This window comes from Boleophthalmus pectinirostris, unplaced genomic scaffold, assembly GCF_026225935.1.
Source record: "Boleophthalmus pectinirostris isolate CB_2022bp ecotype Guang Dong unplaced genomic scaffold, ASM2622593v1 HiC_scaffold_19, whole genome shotgun sequence".
NCBI classification, from domain to species: Eukaryota; Metazoa; Chordata; class Actinopteri; order Gobiiformes; family Gobiidae; genus Boleophthalmus; species Boleophthalmus pectinirostris.
Genome location: NW_026571140.1, coordinates 11443611 through 11457391, shown reverse-complemented (window position 1 = coordinate 11457391; position 13781 = coordinate 11443611). Strand labels below are relative to the sequence as shown.

The window sequence follows — 13781 nt, the reverse complement described above, 5'->3', positions numbered from 1 at the left end:
CTATCTATCTATCTATCTATCTATATATATATATATATATATATATATATATATATATATATATATATATATATATATATTTATTTATTTTATATATATATATTATTTATTTATTTTTTTTTTACTGTGTAAGGTGGTTCATGACATTCTCACAAATCCACTGTGGCCTCAGACTTGCTGCACAGTACTGTACAACATAGGCCTGCATGACAACAAACGACTCAGGGCCACTTTTTCTCATTCCTTCTCCACACCTACAGTATATGTCCCTCCTGCCCCTCCTCCCTCTCCCCTCCCCCCCTCCCCGGCCTGATCCTCCCCTGAAAGCCCTTAGTCACCTCAGACGGCGGGCGGGCGGGTGGGGGCGGGTGCTGCGCGGGCGCTCGGGTGCTCCCTCAGACAGCGTGACAGTGTGCTTAGCGTCGTTAAGCCTGCTACCGCTGCTACTGCCGCCGCTGCTCCTCTGGCTCTGCTGCTGCTAGTGCTGCCGGCCACTGGTCCTGGAACACACACAGACGCACACACACGCACACACACACAGGGAGAAGATAAGGAAAGTGCTGAGTTCAACCCCTCCTCCCGTGCACCCCTCCCTCCCTCTCCTCCCGTGCACCCCTCCCTCCCTCTCCCCCCGTGCACCCCCTCCTCCGAAGGGGTTTCCCGGGAGAAGGTGAATCGACTGCTGGCTGCGCTGTAATAACCTCAGAGTACCTCCACAGTTCCACAGTGGCTTATGGAGCTGTGATGGCCCGTGGCTGAACTCACACTTCCCACGGTGCACTAGCTCAATGGGAGGAAGCGATGGCGGTGTGACAATGCTATAGAGTCAATTAGGGTTGCACGATATACTGCATATGTACGTAAAATATAGTATAGTATTGTAGTATTGTAGTATCTTGATGCTTAAAAGTGTGTTGTGTAACTTTTCTAGTGCAAGCTCGGTCAAATGCTTTTTCCATGGAGGTGTTATTGCTTTTGTCTGGAATGATTCTTTCTTCATGGAGACCAAACTAGGCCAAGTTACAGGTCAGATCTGTGGAGAGGCAAGCCCGCTCACAGCCAGAATGCCTGTTTTTCTCTGTATTTTTAAGCTATAAAACCACCTGTACTTAAAATAAAATAAATAAATATAACGTAAAGCTGTTTAAAGTCATACTGTGGAACATTCCAAGCAGAGCAATGACATAACCATAACAACAGCAGGTAATGGACCCCTAACCAAAAAGTTACACAATGCACCTTTACGAATATCAATACTCAATGCCGATTTTGATACACAAATTATCATTTTAAAAGCTCTTTTTTTTTGGACAATATTGTAATTTTCAACACAAAAAAACAGGATTTGTGTATTATTATTAGGAATGCACTGATGCAGCTTTTTCAGTTCTGATACGATTTCGATACTGTAGTTTATTTGTCAATAGTAGTAGAAATAATTGTAGTAGTAGTATTATTTGCCGATACCAGTGCATAGACAGAAAACAGCATTTATTTCCTTAAAACAAAAATAAAATAAGACATTTGGATCAGTTTTGTCTTGTCAAGCTGTTATTTATCTCTATACTAACCACAGAGCAGCTTTGTATAAATAAATTTCAAACACACTGAGACTTTCTTGGCTGACCATGACCAGTAAATAGCCTTATTACATCAGTTTATATGTCCAACCGGGATATCGACTGAACCGATATTTGGCAGTCAAAACCCAGAGCAGCAATTTTTTTCAGTATTGGCACCGATATCTGATGCCAGTATCGGATATCAACATCACTGTTTATAGTCCTGTTATGTGGTTCTTTTCGGTATTGATACTTGTTTAAACAATACTTGCTTAAATTTGTATCTATGAGTATCAGTGCTATATTGTAAATTTAAACTTTTTGTTGTTGTTGTTGTTGTTGTTGTTGTTTTTATAAAATTGTGCTATCTTAGAGTTCAGTGTTCAATACATTTTTATCAGATAAGTTGCTGAGTACTTGTTTCTACATCCTTTATTTTGAAAATCAGATATTAATCCAAAATGAGTCGCCTGTATATGCATAATTCTGTTTTTTAATTTCAACAGCTTTTCAAAATATATATTGTTTTTACACTAAGTAAAAAAGTATTGACTGACTAAAAGTATTGTATAGGGAAGTGGGCATATAGCCAATTAATATTCATATCATGGAATTTCGTAACTACAGAAACTGACAAAAAATGTGCGCTTTAAATAATGATGTGAGATTTTCTTAACAATAGATAAGAATGGGAAGGGTGTGCCCAAAGCTAATGCGGCTAAAGCTAATGACTTAATGCACTAACAAAATCAAGTATGGACAGCTCTTTAATTAAAATAATAATACATTAATTAATTGACTCCAAACTCTATAAATTATTTTAAGGTAATTTGGGCTGCAGGCTTAAGATAATGGCATCATTATTTTTAAGATAGAAAAAAAGTCCCTGGCAATTACAGCTGGACTTGTACATCTCAAACTTTAAAGGCGCTGTACCTGAGTTTTACTGTTTAAAAATGTGACAAAGTCTTATCTTATACGTTCCAAGCATCCTAATTATTGAGTTTAATGGCACTTTTAACAACTGTAGTGGAGTTTGCTATCATAGCAGGCTAATGCTAATAAGAACTAGCATTCCAAGCAAGCACTTCCTGATTCACTGACAATAAAACACTTTCTAATTAGACACAGCTAGCACACAGAAGATTTGTTTTGAGTTGTTTATGCTAGTGTTGTCATCATACTAACGTTCCAATTTCAATACTAAGAACAGACTCGATATGCAATACCGATTACGATATTGATCATTAAAGGGACAGTCCATAATTTTGGACATACCTCATTTCCTAGTGAGCCAGCGTGTTGGACAGGTGTGGAGACACTTTTTAAAAATATTCCATCCAGTCCTTGTATTTGCAGAGGTCGCTGGTGCTAGGCTAGTGCATGTCAATGGCCATAGTTAGCCTGCCATTAAAAACAGTCTTACCCACTCCACAAAACACCCAAAGCAAAACAATGATAATGCCAGATGTGAATGTCTGTGTTGATAAAATAATTTTAGAAGTAAAACCAACCTTGCATTTGATGGATTTATGTCAGAACAGCAGCAGCAAATTGTACTTCCTGATAGAAAGCTTGGCAGCGGCCGACTGATATATGAGAAAATAGTCCCTCAACATTCGACGATTCATGTGATACAGGGTTAGTTTTATTTCAAACATTATTCAAGGTTCAAGGTTCAAGGTTCAAGGTTATTCTATCAACACAGACATTTACAGCGACAGTCTGGTGTAATAATAGATTTGCTTCAGGTGCTTTGTTGAGGCTGTTAGACAGTAAGACTGTTTTCAATGTCAGGCTAACTATGGCCATTGACATGCACTAGCCTAACACCAGCGACCTCTGCAAATACAAGGACTGGATGGAATATTTTAAAAAGTGTCTCCACACGTCTCCAACACTCTGGCCAACTAGGAAACGAGGTCCTATGTCCAAAATTCTGGACTGTCCCTTTTAAAAACTTATTAGAATTTCTGTGTAATCCCTCAGTGGTCCATATACTTGTCTTTGTGCTTTTATACTTATTCTGATACAGCTCAAGTTCATTCTAAAGCTATTCAGGAAAGGTTCATTTCTGTCCTGTGAAAGTGAGTTTTTTGTATCGATACCTGCTCAAACAAGTATCAAGTTTTGATATTAGTTTTGGTATTAGAAATGCATAAAAAAAAATCAGGTATGCCTCTTTAAATTACATATACGTTTAAAATATTATTCAACGTTATAGGTAAAAATTGCAGCATCTAAGTCTGTCTTATCAGTTCCCTGCCAGCACCTCTCCTCACTAAAGCTCTCTCATCCTGAAAGTTGTTTTAAACGTCTTTTTTCCCACCGCTCATGAACGCATCACAGTTAAAAAGTGCCTCTTCTGCAGATGTATATTTTATGCGCTACATACACAGACCATTTAACAACATGGTGACACTTTTGTTATTTACCGTAGAGAGCTTTTCCAGCACATTTAATCAGACTTTACTAAAACCCGCTGACATCGAGCCAAGCCTCTGCTCTACTACCAGCTTTATTTTTAGATGTTTGTATTATTTTTGTTGCTTAAAATGCCGGTATTACGCTATTTTCTGATCTATGTTATTATGTTGTTTGAGTTTTGTGTAATATAATGTGGTAATACAGGAAGTTCTCCGTTGTGTTCACTTTCTCTACAATCATTTGGATAATTTGAGCCTTGGAATTGCCAATCTCTGCTGAATTAAAGGTTGAGCTTTGGAGATGTAGACAGACTAATAATAAAGGATTACTCAAACATGTGAATGAAACACAACACAACGTTAAATCTTAATCACACAAGAGTCAATTTCGCAAAATATAGAACCTTTAATAGCGCGGCGTAGGGATTTGAGCGAGTGAGAAGGCCGGGCTTGTTCTGACAGCTGTGTTTGGGGTCAGGTGCGCACTAACACGCACTCACGCGCCACACGGAGATCAGATGTTTGCCGCTGAAGAAAAGCTGGATGGAAGGCGCTCTCCTCACCATCTGATGTGGATTTCACACCCGGGCCAGACCCTACACAAGCTGCTCCCAAAGCTGCTACCAAACACTGGGACACATGCAACAAAGGTGTGGCAGGCTCTGAGCTGGAGGGCCTGTTCACTGGTGTTTATCAGATTGGAGGTATTGGATTTTACAGTCGCATAGTCGGATGGATGGAATAATGATGGGACTTTTGGCTCTTTTACGGGATTTGAATCTGTTGGAGCTGTTCGTTTTCTGTTCAGACATTTCAAAGAGTCATTTGAAACTGACTCTTTTTGTGTATATTTATATGACATAAGCCAGTTTGAGAACTCATTTCAAAGAACACATACTGTGCTTCAGCTTTCTATATAGTTATTAAGGCAGTGCTATTAATTGAATTTTGATCGCTATTTCGATTTGTGTGTCAAACGATCTCCAAACTCATAATCAAGTTGAAACGATTAAAGCTTAACAAAGCAGCATAGAATAAATATAGAGATTGTAGGACAGCTGGATATATAGTTTATTTTGGATACATTTATGCTTTTTCTGTCCCTTATTTCATGTTCAAAGTATATTTTATTCATTTTGTTTTATACATCACAAAACTGCTCTAAGGTTCATATTTGTAGCCTGTATTTATTTTCAGTTTGAAATTTTTGTGTAAATTATCAATAGCAAAGCTTTTTGGTTTATTTTTGAGAGAGAAATGCTGAATAAATGCATTGTGTAACAAAAAAATAATCGTTTGAATAATCATGATTTCAATACTGACAATGATTTTTTTTTCCATAATCGAGCAGCCCTAATAGTTATAATCTAGGACTATGCCACCTGTGGATCTTTGTTATAATTTGCACATTTTCAATCACAATTTTCATCTAAAACGACTCAATAAATGAAACAAGAGAATGTGTCATTGGGCAAGAACCTTCACCCACAACCACCTTGCTTACAATGGAGATGTGAGTAGTGGTGGTTGGAGAGACAGATTAGTGGCCACAGGGCAGTTGGTAATAGAAAAGATAATTATTGTAAATCTGGCTTTGGTCAAGTTTTGGTGTATTCAGAAAATCCTAATAATAAAACCAAAGATAATATAAAGTTTTATTTAAATGTTGTCTTATTACACAAAATTGACTCTTGTGAACTTAAAGCCATGTTAGGTTGTTGTTACGTCATCAAAAATATAAATGGAGTTGTGTTTTGTTTCATTCACACATGTTTGAGAAACCCTTTCATAATTAGTTTGTCTACATTGCCAAAGCTCTGTTCCACCTTGTGATGTCATGAAGCGGTAATTTTCAAGTTACAGATACCCTTTACCTTTTGCTTAGTAGAGATTGAAATCCAAATGATTCTAGTGATGGTGCATGGAGTTTAAAACCACAGTGGGGCACTTTCTGTATTGTGCATGAAACAAAACGAAATTCCTGGTATGTTTGTGATGAGGAAGCGACATTTTAACATAGATCAGAAAATAGTAATATGGCGCAATATGGGCCCTTTAACCACGCTTCCACTGCTCGTCCAATAGGATGCAACAAAAAGACACACCTTCCTTCTTCAGTTTTGATTTGTCAGTTCTAAATAAGACACACCTCACATTCTGCATGAAGCTATATGCAAGTGCACCCTTTTTTCTCTTCTTTCTGTCTTTGTCTGGCCCTCCTCCCCTCACACACACACACACACACACACACATGCACACACTCACAGTACACACAGTGGGATAAGTCACGAGGAAATTGATGCCCATGTTTTGTGAGACCACCTGTTCATCCTGGATACAAGTCTGAGAGCCCGCGAAGGGTTAACTCTGTTTGTGGGAGGGAGCCAGGACCCTTCTGCGTGTATGTGTGTATGCGTGTGTGTAAGCGCGTGCACGTGGCCATAGCGGCGTGCACGAGAGCAAGCTGGCACCGCCCCCGTCTGAAGCGTGCCCCGTGAGTGGCAGACTGGCTCAGGATGCCCGGCTGGGAGAGAGCCATGCCCAAAGCTGGACTACCTCCCCACGGCACGAACACACACACACAAACACACACACACACATACCACTGGCCCTGCCCCTGCCCACCTGAACGAGCACAGAAAGACATAGGAATGGTGTGATGATTTTTCTGATAATCATACCTGATATTTGGATTGTTGATAATTAATACTTGACGATAATTTTTTGATTAAAGGTTCTATATTACACAAAAATTGATTATTGTGAGCTTTAACCCATGTTAGAATATTGTTACCTCATCAAAAACATACCTGGAGTTGTGTTTTGTTACATTCACACATGTCTCCAAAACTTCAAAATGCTCTGTTCCACCTTGTGATGTCATGAAGCAGTTATCAGTTACATTTTCATTTTTGTTTAGTAGAAATGGGCAATTCCAGGGCTGAAATTGTCCAAATGACTTAAGTGAAGGTGTATGGAGTTGAAAAACACAGTGGAGCACTTGGAATTTTGTTCTGTTTGAGAGAAGAACTCCTAAATATGTAGGATTTTTGTGTTAAAAATGTGTGAATGAAACAAAACACAACTCCAGGTCTATTTTTGATGACAAAACAACATTATAACATAGATCAGAAAAGAGAGTAATATGGGCTCTTTAATAGAGTTTCGTGATTGGCTCATTACATTTTTTTAATCCTCTGTGAGATGTTCTTCCTTCCTTTTTACCTCATAAGCAGTAAGCATATTTGTTTTGATATGGATGGACAATGTGTGTCCCTGATTGGTTAATCCACCTGTCATTCACATCCATTTGAACTCGGAGATTCACCAGTTACCAGACTCAGATCTTTGCAAAGTATTGTATATAAAGTGTGTATTCTTTCTGGATACTAGGTAAGATAATGGGCACACACACACACATTTAACCGGCCCTGACTTCACCCCACCTGAACCAGCACAGAAATGTAGGGATGTTTTGATTTTGATTTCTTTATTTTCTTTTTTTCAGCCAATATAGTATCCAGTCTTCTAACCAGTATTTGCAATATTTCACAAGTCACTTTCCACTTTTGTACGTAACTACATGTGATGATTGATACTGTGCATGCATAAAACACCTCTAATCAATGGTGTCTAGAATGTTCCACAGTATGGCATTAAATGTAGGCCAAGTCACAAGTCATATATATGGAGAGGTGACCCTGTCCACAGTAACAGCACATGTTTTTAAGTTATTTCTGAGCAATAAAAACTTAAATTTTATAAATGCATGTTAGATAAGATTAATACCATACTGAGGAACATTTCCAAAGCTTTTTGTTTGTTTACTATGTAGGAATATATATTAAAAAAAAACAAACAAACAAACAAACAAACAAACATGTATTTGTGGCTGATATTGTCCAAACCAATAAATAAACCAAAATCAAAACATGACTGGTCTGTTCATAGTTCTTATCTTCTTATCTAGCGGCGTATTGTCTTTACGTTTAATTACTGTGAATGTTTGCATTTTACGGCCAAGCTGCTGTTGTTTCAGAGCGAAAATCTACAAACATTCTCTGCTCGTCAACCAATTAGCTTTAATTGTGCTTCGGATTGATTCATTCTACTTCATAATAGTCAACATTTAATAAAACATCTAAAGTACAGGCTTTTAATAAGTGGCCTTCTATATAATGAAGTGAAGCTGAAGTCGATAATTGCAATAATACAGAAGTGACTATAATTACTCTTACTTATTATTTGGTACCATATGCTTAGAAAATATTCAATGTAAGATCAAAAGCCAGAGATACAAGGGGACAATAGATATTTTGAGTGGTTTCCCATGATTAGAGTTGCAAGGTGCACTGCATAACTTTTCAGATTGGGTGGCCGCTACCATGGAGATCCTGTTGCTTTGCCTGTAATGTTCACCATATGCTATTAAACTTACATAAGATGCATTTATTCAATTATGAGTGTTTTTATGGCTCAAGAATTGCTTTAAAATCATGCATTCTTGCTGTAAATTGGCCTGGTGGCATCTCCTGCTTGTTTCTATGGAGATTGGAGAGTTTAATGCCATACCCAGGAATATTGGTGGTAACGCAATCACATCTCCGTGGAGACAAGTAGCTGGCAGGCACAGAAAAGTTGCACCGAGCACCTTCACGAACACCAAAATATCCTGTTTTATTCTGCATATAAAACTGCTGATCCTGTAGTTTCGATCTGTACAAACAAGTTCTGAAATACGGCCAATTAAGTTGTCAATTCATATTTCAGTATTTTTGTCAGTTCTTTGGAATGCTTTTAAATTGTGAACTTTGAAATGAATCTTAAATTTGCATTAGGTAACTTTTTGTTTAGGGGTCCGTCGCCTGCTTGTTTCTATGGATAGGTCATTGCTCTGCCTGGAATGTTCCACAGTATGACATTACGCAGCTCTGCCTTGCATTTATTACATTACAGGTGGGGTTATAGCTCAAAAATACCTAGAAAAACGGGGTTGCTTCTCCACAGATCTGACCTGTAACTCTGATTTGGTATCCAAGAAGAAAGATATAACAAAGGAAAGCTTTTGATAGACCCTCCACCAGAAAAGTTACACAATGTATCTTCTCAATCTCAATCTCAGAAAAATCGGCATTCGATATTTTTCCCAAATCATATTACATTATATTCTGATCAACAGGAAGTAAACCATCAGATTCAATGTTTTGGAGCAAACATAGTTCCCATGTATTTAATAGGAAGGTAGCTAGAAATATCAAGAGTACATAAGGAATAAGGCGAGATCTAAAACAGGTAAGGCCCTATTTTTAGATATGCCCTGGTGGCCTCCTTAAGAGCAGGTGCAGCGTGCAACCTGGATTCAAAGTTCAAGTCATTAAGGTCTTTTACAGTGCTCTACCGAATCTGGCTAAAGGGTAGGCCCGCATAAATAAAAACACAGAAAAGCATCATTTTATTTCAATTTACGGAAGTATTGTGATGATAAGATGAGTCATTTAAGTTTTATGATCACAGTTTTGTTCATGTTCAAGCTTTTAAAGGTGCACTAAGGAACTTTTCTGATGAAGGTGGACCTGTTTGTCTCCACAGAGATGTTCCTGCTTTGCCTGGAATGTTCCATGGTATGACATTAAACATATACATTTAGCAGCTATTAATTTTGGGTGTATCTATAGCACACAAAAAAAAATTATATTTCTTTCTCTCCACAGATCTGAATTGTAATGTAGTGCTGTAACCTGCTTGTCTCCCTCATGATAGATGGAACGTTCTAGGCATGTCTATAACATTTCCATGGAGGCAAGCAGGTAATGGACCCTCCACTAGAAAGTTATGTAATACAACTTTTAAGGTCTTTTATAGCACTCTAGCAAATCAAACTAAAGGGTAGGGTTACCACAACAAAACAAAAAACTGGACGTTTTAGAGATGTAACAATAACCGAAATATTGTGATATCGTATCGTCAAACATCTCACTATAGTATCGTGGGCTGTCACAATATATCGAATTACGAGTTCCTTTGCTTTAATGCACTGTTTTATCATAGCAATAGCTAATAAACATCAGGAACTACATATCCCATGATTCATTTCAGCGCAGACAACATCAAGTTATATGTTTTTACTTGAATTCTTGGGATTATGAAAGTAATAATTCACACCAAAACCTTGTCAGGGGATTTTAAAAGCAAAAAAGTGTCCAATCTACATTTATATCAGCCACTCCAAAATATCGCAATAAATATCGTACCGTGAGATGCATATCATGATGATATTGTACCGAGAGATTTGGATATTGTTGCATCACTAGGATGTTTGCAAATTTTTTGTGTATTGTGATATGATTAGTTTTGCAGTTTGCAGTTGCAAGTTTTACAATGACAATTTAGTTCACAAAAAAATAAAATTATATAAATTATCAGCATCCAGGAGCATTCAAATCTGAGAGAAGACTGACAGAGAAGAAAAACTGACACAAAAATCCCATGCGTTTCAGAGCATGTTTGTAGAGGTAGCACTACTTTTCCACAACTTTTCAACAAGTTATTTAACACTTTCTACTACTAGCCTTAATAACTGTCCCACTGACAACTGCAAGAACTAAAATTGCAGTTCCCATTTGATTTCTCTGAGTCCTGCAGCCTGTCAAAAAGGCCTACAAAGCTCCAAACCACAAAAACTACAAAGTCCATTGTACCACGCGTCAACATCGATCAAAACCCCCATTGTAAACACCCACTGCCCTCCTGTCCTCTTAAAAACCAACAGAAGACCACATAGTCACCTGAATTAGACAGCTCCCATCCTTCTCTTAAACAGACCGATCCCACACACACACACTCACGCACACAAACACACAGTTAACACCTCACAGACGCCAGCACACACACGCGCAAAAAATGCAATCTCGCCTTTCAAACGAAAAGGGGAAAATATTTTAAGGGGCAATGAATTTGGAGGAGCTGAAAAGGATGTTGGTACATGTTTTACTAAAGGAAATATAATGGCAGACTATTATTAGATCACATTAATCACGAGTGTGCCAACGGCGGTGACAGGCGCGCTGAAAAGGATTGAAAACGCTGGTAATGGATATAAATTACCCATTGTGTGATAAAAGGATTTTTTCTTCACTAAGAAGGTAAAAGGAATAAAACAGGCAGAGACGGACTAAACGCTATGTGTGTGTGTGTGTTTGTGTGTCCGTCTGCTGTGCGTAATGTGCAATAATACAGGGTTATCACAGGGGGATTAAAATTTTAAGGGAATCAGATAGTGACGGCGACGCTTGGCTGTAAAGAGACGAAAAGAAGAAGGGATTAAAAACAGATGAAATTGGTTCGTGCGTCGCGTGGAGAGGAGGAAGAAGAGGATGGAAAGAGGAGGAGAAAGAAGAAGAAGATGAGAGGGGGAAGGAGAGAGGTCTGTCGCGCTTTTGGCACCGTGATAATGAGTCACATCTCCCGTGCGCTGTTATTTATCGCCGACTTGGCTCACAAACAAAAGATCAATAATTTTGAGCAAATCTAATGTTGTCCTCTCCGCTAATGCGCTCGTCCATCACATCTGCCATCGCCACCGCGCTAGATAGACTGATCCCCTGTTTATTCGGAGATCAAACGCAATTACATCACGTGGTTCTAATAACACAGGAAGAAGCCCCCCGCACGTGAAGGGAAAAAAAAAAAAAAAAGTCCAAAGACGAGGCGCGCTAAGGTGTGAACGGTAACGCGCGTGTTCGGCGGGCGCGGCGGGATGCGGGGACAGTCGCGCGCATCAATCTTCATTTCTCGCTCAGACCTTGCCGTTGAAAGATGAAGCGTGTCAAAGGCCCGTCCCCCCAAACGCAGCTCTCACAAACATCAGTCATAGCCAGCAACGCGCGCGATGTTCGGTTAGCCCCCCAGCGCACGGGCCGTCGCTATGTGCGCAGACAGCAGATCCTTCACTGACAACTAGCCCTGGGTGAGACACTTTGAGCCACCTGAACTCAATCAGGCCCCGGTAGAGGAAGCATTTGGGTATTTCATTTCAGCTCCTGCACCTTATTCACTGCAGCAACATTTGATTTATCTCTCCGTGCAACGCAAATCGCATTCGGAAGTCACTTTGAGTTCACTTTGTTTCCGAGTTGCTTCTCCGCTGGTCTTGTGCCAGTATTATTACAACTAACTAAGTTTAAGGCCATTCCATTGCGTCCCTGAAGAGCCTATATACAAAGTTACTTACAATCTGATCAGGTGACCGTTTGCTATGGCAGCATTAGTTGGTTTCTGGTTTTGGCATGACTGGACCAAAACGCCCCAAGCCAATATCTACACCACAATAAAGATGGCTGCATGTGTGTCATTAAGCTTCTTGCCTAGCGCTGGAATTCTTATTATATTATTATATGATTTATTCATTCACATTTTAAAGAGGCAATGTGACAAACCCCTGTTGTGAACCATGAGTGAAGAAAATGTTTCAGAATGAAGTAGCCCCGCCCACTCAGTCACTTCTCACTCCGATGTTGAACCAAGACAGAGAAACAACTTATTGAGATAGTCACAGGTAGTTCCTTCTTTAGGGCTGTTTAAACGAGAACGCTGGCAGGTAAAAACAACAAAATATTTTATCAGAAGTGCCTTTCGTTTAGACGGTGACGGCGTTTTTGGGGCTTAAAAATGCAAAAATCTAAAAACACCCTCCAAAGTGGAAAAGTTGAATATGCTCCGCCGTAGAGTTTCCGTCTACACTGCCCAAGACGCAAAACTCTGGTCAGATCTGCTCACGTCATGTACGTATTTACGTCACATACATCACCATCTAGCATCACCACGTTGCCACCTGGCATGCATACCCAATGGAATTCCACACACTTTTGCGTCACCGTATGCAATCAGATTTCCTCCCAAAAACGCTCGTCTAAATGTGGAATAAAAAGTGAAGACGCGATGTCTTCTTTTCAGACCGTCATATAAATGTACCCTTTATAAAACTGTCAGTTGCTACCATAAGAAAATACTTTTTAAAAGATATAGGCGATACCACCGCATCGCATATCGGCATAGGTGCTTTAACAACATATTGTATGGAGTAAAAAGCAATTATTGGTTTAGAATGTTGTGTTATTATGCTGACATTTTCTGCTTGACAATTCACAGTTTCTCAAATATTCTCTATTCTAATTATTTTATAGGTTTTTCTTTCTTTCCTACCAAAATTAAATGGAAAAAAAAAAATAAAAATGTGAATAAAACTTTTGGAAAAGATGTTAATTTATAGGGAACCCAACCAAGTCAGTCTTCTATTACCTTCTACAACAAACAACATGTAAGAGAATTCTATTACGTCCCTAAAGAGTCCATATGTACAAAGTTACTTCCAATCTAACATTTGCTATAGCAGCATTAGTTGGACGTGTGTCTGCGGTTTTGGCACGATGGGACCAAGTGCGCCACAAGCCAATGCCTCCAGTAGTTCCACAATAAAGGCGGTGGCAGGTGGAGGGCCTAAGCTCCTTCACGTCTCCCTGGGTGAGGTGAGAGGAGCTAAACAATGACAGGCAAAGGTCACCTGGCCCACGCAGCCCCTCCCACTGAGGTGTTGACCTGATCCATGCACCCCCGAGGCTCCGAGGAGGAAGAGGAGGAGGAGTGGGTGAGGGAGAATGTCAAGCAGGAGCGGTGAGTAAGTTCATTAATTGTATTTCTGTTATAGTTACCTGTTTAGCAATATGAAAGAAGACATATGTATTCTTTAGGTAAAATGTCCAAACTGCAAAACTGAGGCTACGTCCACACAACAACG

General features: G+C 39.2%; 1 long non-coding RNA gene across 2 annotated transcripts in view; it reads right to left on the bottom strand.

Annotated features, from left to right (window-relative positions):
* Nucleotides 1–359: 359 nt before the first annotated feature.
* Nucleotides 360–13781, bottom strand: part of LOC129409229 (uncharacterized) — a 96947-nt gene continuing 83525 nt past the window's right edge. For both annotated transcript variants that reach the window (XR_008632297.1, XR_008632298.1), the window contains exon 3: nt 360–500. This is a non-coding gene — a long non-coding RNA (uncharacterized LOC129409229). The remainder of the gene's footprint in view (nt 501–13781) is intronic.